The following is a 12,395-nucleotide window of genomic DNA, read 5'->3' on the forward strand; positions in this document are numbered from 1 at the left end:
GTTTTATTTTTTTTTGTCTTCTACCCCTCACAGTCTTTCAGGCTGTAAACTGAATAGACATTCCCAAGCACAATGCTATGTAGTTTGTTTTTGTGTTTGAGTGATATGCAGTGTTACACTTATTGACAAACATAGCATGTACATAACATTGGAGCTAATAATGTGAATCATTGCCCTGAAAAACATAGACGCTTCCTAAAAATCTTTTTTATTTTTTCAAAAAATATTTTTATATGTCAATCTCTAATAAAGTCTGATTTATTTTTGAGAAGCAAATTGTGAATATTGTCATACTGCATTTATGTTTCATGTCATGTCATTTTCTAACCCACTCAGTCCAGACCAGGGTTGCAGGTGGTCCCAGAGTCCATGCCAGCTAGTATTGGGCACAAGGCAGGAACAAACCTTGGACAATGAGCCAGTCCATCGCAAGGCAAACACACACCCACACACCGTACACACACTAGGACCAATTTAGCATTAGGACCTTCATGTCTTTGTTCATTGAGAGGAAACCAAAGCATCTACTCAAGCAGACATGGGAAGAACATAAAAACACGGGATGTGGAACCCCTGGTCTCCTTACTGTCAGGCAGAAATGCTACCAGTGCATCACCGTGCTGTCCCGCATTTATGTTTCAAAGCATTATAATTGCTTTACAATTGTTAAAGGCCTTTTGATGGCCTCCATGGTGGATCCCCAATCTACACAGAATCACTGTACAAGAACTTTCTCACTTCTTTAACATTGGACTTTACTTTGCTTTATGGGATTTTCAGTGGCTTAGAAACCCTCTTTTACACAACCACTTGACTGGTGACTTTTAATTCTGTTTTAATGACGTATTGTTTGTGATATGCCGCACTAGCCAACACTATATCTCACTTGAATATAGGTAAACCTTGGTAAACTAATAACCAAAAAACTAATTACAGGACTTATAATAAATGGTTACTTCAGAATACTGCATATGTACATTATATCTTAAATAAAAGTAGCTAAATATTTAGAAAATTAGTTTTTATAATTAATTTATTTTTAAAGCCTTTGTTTTGTTCCATGACAAAACATTTTAGAAACATTAACATAATAATGTGAAAAAGACTTGGCCTAGAGAATAGGTTTTTTATATTTAGGAAGTCATAGTAAAACTTAGACTAGACTTCATAACATGTAAACTGTGAGTTGTGAAAAGGGAGAAGAAGAGTATACCTTAACATAAAAATCAGAGAGAAAAAGAAAACATTGGATTATAGTAGTGAATACATAGTTTTTAGGAATGTATACATATACATATTGTCACGCATGTGAACTTTATGAGTGCCACAATTTTCTGGGACATCAGAGAGGGTTATACCTTTTATAACTGAAATTTCCATTCCTGTTCCCATAGCATTTCTGTCTGAAGACACATCTAGTTGTATCTCTTCCTCACATTCCTTTCTAGTGAAGTTGACTTCACAAGAAGGTGACTTCAGGAATTTGTTGTCATTTGACCAGGAGTACTCCTGAGGAACATTTAGTCACCTTGCGCTATTTATGAGATGTATTAAGTGGCTTCTTATTGCTACATTGTAAAAAATCTTCCATGACACTGAGTCTTCCTTGCTGGGAACACATTCCTTTTCATTTCATTTTGTTTTTATTACAATACTAGGGGACTTTGCCCCCTGCTCGCATTTGCTCGCCAACCCCCCGGCCTGTGCTATGCACCAGCCACTTCGCGTCTCTGCCACTCGCATATGTGGATTTCACTTTCACCAAACAACAAATCTTTTAATACTTGCGGATATGCCTCTTCTTTGGGAAGAAACATTACTTTTCCCTGATGGCAACACAAATTAGACGACATATAAGTCTCTGTGTTAAAGTTTAAATCTGAACAATATATTCGATCTCTTTTCACTGTTCCGTTATTTCACTGATTAATAATTTCTGTTTGTTTGCGCTAATGCGATCTTTACTATCATTTTTTTGAGACTTTCGAATTTTAGTACTTTCATTATCTGTAACCTGCTCTGCATGTGTATCGCCCCAACGTTTTTGAATTCTTTACAACGTTCTACTTTGTCATCTACTCTTTGTCTTTTATTTCGGGCCCCAGGTGTGGTTAAGTCTTTTGGCACAAAGTCTTGTCTCGCAGGATGTGAAAGTATCTCTCTGAAAAAGTCACGTCTTGTCCCTGGCTAAAAAGTCTTGTCTCGTCCCAGAATTTTTTTTATTATAATAGAGAGACATATATTAATAGAAGGTGTGTGTGCAGATGAAGGAGGAGCACAAGTAATGAAATGCCATCGAAAAAAGGAATCGAAAAGATTGATAAGCTGAACAGACACTCATGCACTAGTATTTACAAATGTAGTTTTACTTGTGCAAGAAGAAGCAAATCCTGAAGGTGTGGTACTGATATTAAATTAGTGCCCAGTTCTACCTTAAGTTTTGAGAAAACACAGCAGTCCCAGCAGTTATTCTCTAATTGCAATGCATCATTGATTAGATTTATTGTCTTGATTTAATTACGAGGATGTCTGTTTGTTTGATAAAAGTAATTACCTTTTCATTCAAAAATATTTTGCTACTTCAAGTTTTGAACTTGATTCCTTCAGTTTATTAGTTGGAGGCTCTATTCCTTCCCTCTTATTTTTAATATCTGTTGGACAAAGTGGGCTTTGTCAATTCTGCTAGGCTTTAGTGGCACATCAGGCCTGTTAAGAACTCAGATATAAAAGAGAAGCAGGCATCAAGATGTGCATTTCCCCAGTTACATTCTAAATTAAGTGACTGAACACCAGCTTGTATCAGGACCTGCCTGGACTTCATCTGATAACAAAGTTGTAAATCAGAGTTGCACTGACATCTCTTCAGAGGCCACTTTGAAGAACTCTTGAGCCACAATGTTCAAAACTGACTCAAGCAAGGACAAAGACCAATAATTCAAGAGATAGAAACTAGAATGGACAGAATAACTCACCTATTAGAAGACTCTGATTTTGTAACTGGAAGTGGCTTTAATCCCTTAAAAAAATTATGCATTCCCTTAAAACTCTGCAACATCCTGAAGAATTTCTCTGGGATATTCACTGGACACTTACTGAACTCCCTGGAGATTTTGTCAGGGCACCACCTCAGGGATTCTCTCGGGAATGGGGAAATATGCAAAACAACAATCTGAAACCTGGTCTCTGAAACCTAAAAAATTATGAGTTGCTCTTCCGACAAACCTTAGAACTGAGATCTAGTTTGCCAAGCTAAACATTGAGTCAGTCTGAAGTCTGATAATCAGTCATTACTTCAAGAAGGGTACTTCAGCATTTCAACTCTTGTGCCAGAAAGAGTTATATAAAAGTTATTCCCTTAAGCTGCAGATGGTACAGCAAAGGGCCTAACAGTAGAAATTAAGTCGAGAAAGCAGCAGCATAGATAGCACTGACAAGCAGTGCAGCAAAGAGGAGTGCACTGTAATGCGAGAAGAATCCTTCACTTTAACCCCTAAAAACAACAAACCAGCATCTCCACATAACATTGGACATTATCTTTAAAGACCTGGCATCGTAAAACTAGTCATCTGTGCCCAGAAAACAGCCAGCCTGAGTTATATATTTTCTGTCTAGTCTATAGTCTATATATATATATATATATATATATATATATATATATATATATATATATATATATATATATATATATATATATATATTTATATACTATATATACATATTTAGCATACTTCGATAATCATTGTGTTTCTTAATAAATTGTCTTCTGTTTCTAAAACAAGAAGTGTGCTTCATTTATCTTGATACAAGTCTAAAGGTCGGAGACCCATTTCCTACAACAGAGAAAGGCAAAGTAAATAAAGTTGAAGTCTTGTAGAATTATTTGAGTAATTACCGGTATTGCTGAAAGCAAATCTAATAATTAATTAACCAACTTAAAATGTACTCAATTCCTACATTTTATTGAATGTTACTGGGTGGACAAGTTAAAATTTTCATTTCATAGTCTACATATCTTAAATGAAAAACACTATGAATAATAGAACTGATACAAAATACACATAAATATATGTGAATTGATTCACTAATAATTCTTGAAAGCTAGACCAAACTATTTAAGTCAAACTATTTTGTATTTTAGTAACATACATTCTTTAATAGATTTGCCCTTAAAGCACACTAAAATGTCAAAAATAATCATCAGTAATGTTGCATCTCTCATATATTTTGGTAATTTCAAATTCTATACTGTACTCATGTACTAGCCACATCAGATTTTCTGTTGTACTGTACATTTGCAACATTAATTGCATAAATATTTTTTTAGATATAAACATTAAGAAAAAGCTGACAGTGGATGTTTTAACAGAGCAGTAAAGTTAGAATAATGTCTAAATTTGTTTTAACTAACATAAATCCATCCATCTATCCAATAAATCCATTTTTTCTAATATAATGTTGCAGTATTCTAGTTTCACAAGACTAGAGACTACAAGACTAGGCAGTCCAAAACTTATTTGGACTGTGGAAGGAAAATGTGCTACCAAATAAAACTCGTTGGAACCATGTTTGGGATGATGCAACATCCATAGAGAAAGCACAAATGCCTTGCAACAATGTGCTTTATACATCATGCATTTTCAAAACCTTGTTCTTGTGGTGAATGTAAAAGTGCTAAATCTGAACAAGCAAACTTTGCAAGTAATGTTTCCCCACTTTCAAAACTGCTATAAACATTTAAAATGTTTTATTAACAATAAACAGGTTCTGCTGGATATTTCTGAATTAACTAAAGAAAGATATTAACTGGAAAATGAAGGAGAGAAGACAAATTGGAACAAATATCTACAGCCACAGGGGTCCCCAAGAACTGAGGCTGCAAAGCCACTGCCCTGCAGCAATACAAGGGCAAACCACTGAAATAAGTTAATTAAAACAATTTGTCCTAGTTTTTCTTGTTTTCCAACTGATTTTGTATTACACAGATAATTATTGAGTGCAATCTACCTATTAAACCACTAACACTATACTATTTAAATAACAAGAACAGAACTTCATATAGTAATTTTATGAACAGAAAGAAGGCAGACCAAGTTATATGATGACAAATATGGAACAAAGATCAATCTCTTTAATTCTATTTAAGGTCATTTTATTGGAAGCTTTTTTTGTGCATTTTCTAGTCAGCAGGACAGAGACTTGCAGAATGATCTGACTGAATTTCATTATTATTAATTAAGCCATCATTCAGTGAGACATTTCAAAACATATTTGCTTTTGTCCCATAATCTCATAGGAAGATATATAAATTTAAGTGGCCTGGCATGACCATTTCAAAGCAAGAAGTTAAGATGGAATTTAGTCTAATATATTGGTGGTAAGTTCCAACCCAGCCACAGGGGATGCACAAACCAATGTGTTTCGTCATTCTGGTCCCATGCCCGGATAAATGGGGAGGGTTACCGCAGGAATGGCATCCAGTGTAAAATTTTGAAAGATTAATAAATGGACAACAATATAGATTTCCATACCGGATCGGTCGAGGACCAGGTTAACAATGGCTGCCACCAGTACTGTTAAGCCAACAGTGTGCTGGCTGAAACTGGGCTGCTGTTGGCCGAAAGAAGGAGAAGAAGAAGAGGGAGACATGTGTGGAAGCAGGAGGAGAGAAACAGGGTACAGAAAGTGGAACTGAGGGTTTGAATGTTGGCAGTATGACTGGTAAGGGAAGAGAGGTAGCTAATGTAGTGGAGAGAAGGAAGGTTGATATATTGTGCGTGCAAGAGACTAAATAGATGGGGAGTGAGGCCAGGTGGATCGGAGGTGGATTCAAATTGTTCTATCATGGTGCGGATGGGAATGATATGCAGCTGATAAGAGTGATAAAGGATAAAGATGGAAACGTACTTACAAGCAAGGAGAATGTGTTGAGCAGACGGAAAGAGTACTTTGAGAGGCTTATGAATGAAAAGAATGAGAGAGAGAGAAGGTTGGATGATCTGGCGATAGTGAATCAGGAAGTGCAATGGATTAGCAAGGAGGAAGTAAGGACAGTTGTGAGGATGAAGAATGGAAAGGCCGTCAGTCCAGATGACATAAATGTGGAAGCATGGAGGTGTTTAGGAGAGATGGCGGTGGAGTTTTTAATCAGATTGTTTAATTGAATCTTTGAAAGTGAGAAAATAACTGAAGAGTGGAGAAATGTACTGGTACCAATTTTCAAGAATAAGGGTGGATGTGCAGAACAGTAGTAACTCCTGGGGGATATGGGAAAGAGTAGTGGAAGCTAGGGAGGTGATGATTAGTGAGCAGCAGTATGGTTTCATGCCAGGAAAGAGCAACACCAAAGGCAATGTTTGTTCTGAGGTTGTTGATGGAGAAATATAAAGAAGACCAGAAGGAGTTGTATTGAGTATTTGTGATATGGTATTGTATGAGGAAGTCAGGAGTGGCAGAGAAGTATGTAAGAGTTGTGCAGGATATGTATTAGGGAAGTGTGATAGTGGTGAGGTGTGTGACGGATGCATTCAACGTGGAGGTGGGATTACATCAGGGATTGGCTCTGAGCCCTTTCTTATTTGCAATGGTGATGGACAGGTTGACAAACGAGATTAGACAGGAGTGCCTGTGGGCTATGATGTTTACTGATAACATTGTGATCTTCAGTGAGAGTTGGGAGCAGGTTAAGGAGACCTTGGAGAAGTGGAGATATGCTCTAAAGAGGAGAGGAATGAAGGCAAGTAGGAACAAGACAGAATACATGCTTGTAAATGAGGAGGTCAATGGAATGGAGAGGATGCAGGGAGTAGAGCTGGCGAAGGTGGATGAATTTAAATTTAAATGAATTTAAATACTTGGGATCAACACTATAGAGTAATGGGGATTGTGAAAGAGAGGTGAAAAAGAGTGTGGGCAGGGTGAAATGGGTGGAGAAGAGTGTCAGGAGTAATCTGTGATAGATGGATATCAGCAAGAGTGAAAGGGAAGGTCTACAGGACGGCTGTGAGACCAGCTATGTGATATGGGTTGGATATGATGGCACTTACCAAAAAACAGGAGACAGAGCTGGAGGTGGCAGAGTTAAAGATGTTAAGATTTGCATTGGGTGTGATGAGGATGGATAGGATTAGAAATGAGTACATTAGAGGGTCAGCTCAGGTTGGACAATTTGGAGACAAAGTCAGAGAGGCGAGATTGTGTTGGTTTGGACATTTGCAGAGGAGAGATGTTGGGTAAATTGGGAAAATTATGCTAAGGACGGAGCTGCCAGGCAAGAGAAAAAGAGGAAGGCCTAAGAGAAGGTTTATGGATGTCGTGAGAGAGGGCATGCATATGATGGGTATAAGAGAGTAAGATGCAGAGGACCGGAAGATATGGAAAAAGATGATCCTCTGTGGCAAATGGGAGCAGCCGAAAGAAGTATTGGTAGTAAGTTCAGTTAAAAAAAAATAAATAAATAAATTCTTCCATTTTCCAACTTGCTTACAGAGTTCAGTTTTTTTGGGACGACGGCAGATATACCAGCAATATTACAAGTGCGTTCTCCTAGATATGACACCTTTTTAATGCATGACATGCTCAAACATACATTAGAACAGCTGATTAACTTAAATAGGCATTTTTAAATATGGATGGAAAACCTAAATGAAAACACCTAAAATAATGCACACAGGCACAGTCAGAAGTAACAAACTTCACATAGGCAGGTCCAGGATTTGAAAATCAAAAGTATTTATTTATTTATAAGATTTAGTGGGTAAAATGTTATGATGCAGCATGTAATCATTTATTATATATTTTTTTAATTTAAGAAATTCATAAAGCAACTACAAGTAATATTAAAAGAATTATTCACCAAAAAATATTATTTTTATGTTACTTAACCCATGTAGTTGGGGACAAGAAATTATTTTATTTCATATTTTCATTCAGAATGGAATGAAAAATAGTTTATGATATAACATAAGCCAATAGTACCCAATGCTGTACAACAGGAAATTATGTGAAAAAAGTGAAAGGCAAAAAAAAAAAAACCCTCATGTTACTCATTTCACATAATCCACATGTTAGCTATCCAGTAATACGCTCAAAATGTGCAAAACAATTGATTTTTTTAGTAATATTTCGTTAAGTAGTTACTTCCTGGATAATTAGCACAAATTATAAAACACAAAACCAAAGCCTAATGGGACTGACTTATTGAATCGAAGACTCGATTCCTGACCAACAAATGAGGGAGAGAATATGATGCATTTCTTCACGCATAACTGAAACTGTGACAGCTCTTCTCTAGGGCAAACTTTTTCTTTTTTTTTCTCTTGCATACCATTCTGTAACTTTTTGCATACCACATGTTGAGAACCACTGACATAGATCATTTGGATAAAAGGTTGGTAAACTCAGCTACAATTAGGTAATATGTTTGTTGCTTTCACAATCTGTAACAGTCAAGTCTAAGTCCACGGAAGCAAAGACTCAGTTAGTAAAGAGTTGTAGATTGATAACAATGAACTTTGAAGACACCACTCAGGACACCAGGTAAGGCTTTTTGGTGAATGCTGGAGAACCTTGATTTATTAACTCAGTTCAGTCCCTACTGCAATTTCCCCCTTGTCAGCCTGATGTTAAGGTCCCTAGCACATCATAAAAAGGAAACCAGGCTTATGGCCTCACTCACTGATCTAATCAGCACAGTTTTCCACTTTCTCATGCTGTTCTATTCTGCTTATTCGTTTGGATCTCCTGCACTCTTCAATTACTCATCCTTTTTTTTGTTTTCAGGGCTCTGTGTCCTCCCTTTTGTCCAGTTGCTGACAGGCTTTGGTTCCAGATGACTTTCTTCCATTCTTGCTTTGGACAGATAGAACACCAGTCATGATTAAATTTAATTTAGATTTAACCGCCTAATAAAAGAACTTCAAAGAATATAACATTGACTACATATCTGAAAGATATACAAATTCATTATAAAAAAAATTGTTCATTTCACCATTGCCTCTACTGTGTGATTTATTGAAACAAGTAAAGCCTTTAAGTGATACCTCAAATAAAGGAGTAATGAGTGTGCCTATGCCAGTTTTCACTATGAAAACAGATAAAGTATTGTGCTTAATGTCAATAACTAAAACCACTTTAACGATGTTACAGCAGTAAGCATTGCTGCCCCATAGTTCCATTTGCTGTCTAATAGTTCTACAGTATTTTGGAGTTTGCAAGTTATTCAAGGGAGACATGGGTTTTGCTTCAGAAACTGTGTTTTTCTTCTCACATCCCGAAAAACATGTAGATAAAATTGATTGGTGATTTCACTTTGTTTTCTGTGTAAGCATGAAAGTTACACATGTGAGCCTTGCAAAGGATTGGCTCTTGTCCTGGGCAGATTTTAGGCCAGTGTCACAGTAGAATCAACATGACTTCAGGTCAGACAGCATGTGAAATTTAGTGGCTGTAGTTGCAAAATGTTGTTGCCTCTGATACCGTTAAATTTTACAGCTAGAAGTTGCAGGAATTGAAACTCAATACAATTACCTAACAACTGTTCATCACTGTTCCATACCTCATATTGCACACATTGCGGACATCAGTGGTGGGTCCATAGTTCAAAAGTCTCTCCTCTGTTTGCACAGTTCAGAGAAATCACTTTCCTTGTTTCGTTGTATCCAGCACTGGACAAGAGTTCAGCCCTATGACTTTAAGCTCTCTATGAGATATAATCAAATTAGTTGTTTTTTGTATAGAAGTAGGAAGTCAAGAAATAAATCCCACCTGCCACCTGCTGAAAGTTTAGGAAGGCACAATAGCCCCCTCCTGGAAAACAAATATTAAAACTTGGGATATCTGGAAAGCCACAGGTGAATCTTTGAGAATTGACATTACAGTGACTGAGTTAGTTTGATTTATGGGTACTCTTCATGAAGGTTAATCACTTAGAAGTAAGATAGTCTGATTAAGGAAAAATTCTCATACAGTAAAGTGAAAAATGGGTATAAATGTATATATTATAGTGTTGGTGCCTAGCCCAACAGTGGATGGATTCGCTACTCCTTTCATGGCAGTTTGAGGTGTCTATCCTTAGAAGGACTGCTCGCCTTTTGCTGCTGTTGGAAAAGCATGTGACTTTACAGACTTGCCATTTATATGTCGCCCCTGCCACTGGTGATTAATGGCAGCTCATACTTGGATGACTTATCACTGGCTGACGTAACTTGGCAATGCTGTTACAATATATATAGGCAGCTTGTTTTTAGGTTTATTAAGCATTTTAAAACTATATGCAGTTATTAATGTTATTAACACCAAATCCCTGGCAGATGCAACTTGTCAGCGTTGTGACATAGTCCACCCACTAAAGTCACTGTCCCACACTCCTTGCAACAGCACACACACTTGTTGAAATGGCAGCATGGTCTTCTCTCCCACTTCAGTCGTGCAGCGGGTGACATGAGCGTTGTGGTATCTAATGGTACAGCTGGGATGTTGAGTGCTGTACTGTAATGTTGTACAGCAGCGGTATTCAATGCTGGTCAACTGTAAGCAAACAGACAAACCTTCTAGTGTGGAGACAGAGATGTTACCAGTTTCTTGGCTGTTTTCCTTCACTGAACTGAAGCTGCAAACTGTTCTTCAGGTCTAGATCTCAGCTTTGACGCTTCCTCCTTGGTCGCTTTATAATGCCTCTATGATCTTATTGTTTTTTGCCTGCGCATTTTTATCACCTGCTTTTCTCAGCTCACTTGGGATCAGTGGCAACTCCGTCTACCACACTTTTCCCCAACTCCATGAGCTCCAAGCTCCACCGACATCTGCACACCCAGGCTAATAGATCTTAGGAGATGGAGAAGCGGTGTGGAGCTGTAGAGTCCTCTAAATTTTGCTGCGAATGGCACTCCAAATTATGGATCTGAGTCTCAAGACTCTCCAACAGTTCCTTTGAAGAACCAAGCAGGTCGTTTTTAGGCCTCAAAGGCCTTGGACTGTAGGTCTTCTCTTCTCACTTCTGATTCCAATGTAGCGCTAAGCTCCACAATGGATGGACTCTCTACTGTTTACATGACTCTTTGAGGGGGCTCGCTCACCTTAAAAGGACAGCTTACCTTTTGCTGCAATTGTTGGAAAAGCTGGCGACTTTGAAGAATTGCCATTTATATACTGGTGATGTCATGCCAGCTCATGACTTATTCCTGGCTGATGTAACTTGGCAGCGCTGTTACAATATACTGTATATATGCAGCCTGTTTTTAAGTTTATTAGTATTTTAAAACTATATGCAGTCATTTAATGTTATTAACACCAATACCAGTCAAAAATATAAAGAATCAATTAAATTAATACTTTTATATTAACAAACAAGTATTGAAAATTAAGAATTTTTACTGGAAAAGGTGACTGAATTAAAATTGGAGTATACTTAAAAATTTGGTTACAAGTACAAAAAATAATTTTTAAACTCACTATCGTATGTTCTCTTTTTTCTTGAAACTCTTTCTAACGTGTTGTACACTCTTGTTACATCTTTTACTGCAATGTAAACTTTGGCTTCTTTGTCTATGAAGGTTAGTATGAGGCTTCAAGGCAAACAAAGCTTAGCCATGGGCCTTTCTTTTAAAAGGAAAGCCTGTCAGCCTGCCAATATGTACTAAATTCATTTGGGGATGCAGTCCTGAAAGATGCTTTTTAAAATAAAAAACAAAATACTGGTTGAAGGTCTCATCTTTTTTTGTTCTTGGTTGTGAGTTGCAGATGCAGCTTAGTCAACAAAAAGAAATGTAAAAATAGCAGCACTGCATTACAAACATACAGTAGTACTGTATATGGAATTTTGTAGATAGATAAAACTATTTTAAAACCATAAAAGGAAAGATGCGTGTTTCATATTCATTACTGAGGTATGATGATTTTCCAAAATCTCTGATCACACTTAAAAATATTGTCTTCCTGCTGTTTTTAATATTTCCAAATGCTTATATCATTTTACACATTAGTTGATATGCTATAGACGTGTTCATCGTTAGATTGCTTACCCTATTATTTTGTAACCCAATTCTACAGCAATACTTATCAATGATTAGATTTTAAACATGCATAATGGATGAAGTGGAAAATAAACATGATTAACTTAGTCCTAACAAATGGCTTTGATGAAATGTAAGAAAAAGGGTCCTTGGAAGCTTTCCTATTTATAAATGTCATGCTGTATAACCTATCAGTTTAAAGGCTGTCTTTTTATTAATAGTCTTTTACCAATCAATAAAATTAATCACTGATTAAAAATCTACAACAAAGCATATTTCATAAGCTCCTAACAAATATAGCTTACCAAGTATTATATTTAAAAGGAAGTAGAATTTATAAACATTTCTGACATGTGTTTATTTCCTAAGAAGATACTAAAAACACTT

The sequence above is a fragment of the Polypterus senegalus genome, chromosome 5, assembly GCF_016835505.1.
Source record: "Polypterus senegalus isolate Bchr_013 chromosome 5, ASM1683550v1, whole genome shotgun sequence".
NCBI classification, from domain to species: Eukaryota; Metazoa; Chordata; class Cladistia; order Polypteriformes; family Polypteridae; genus Polypterus; species Polypterus senegalus.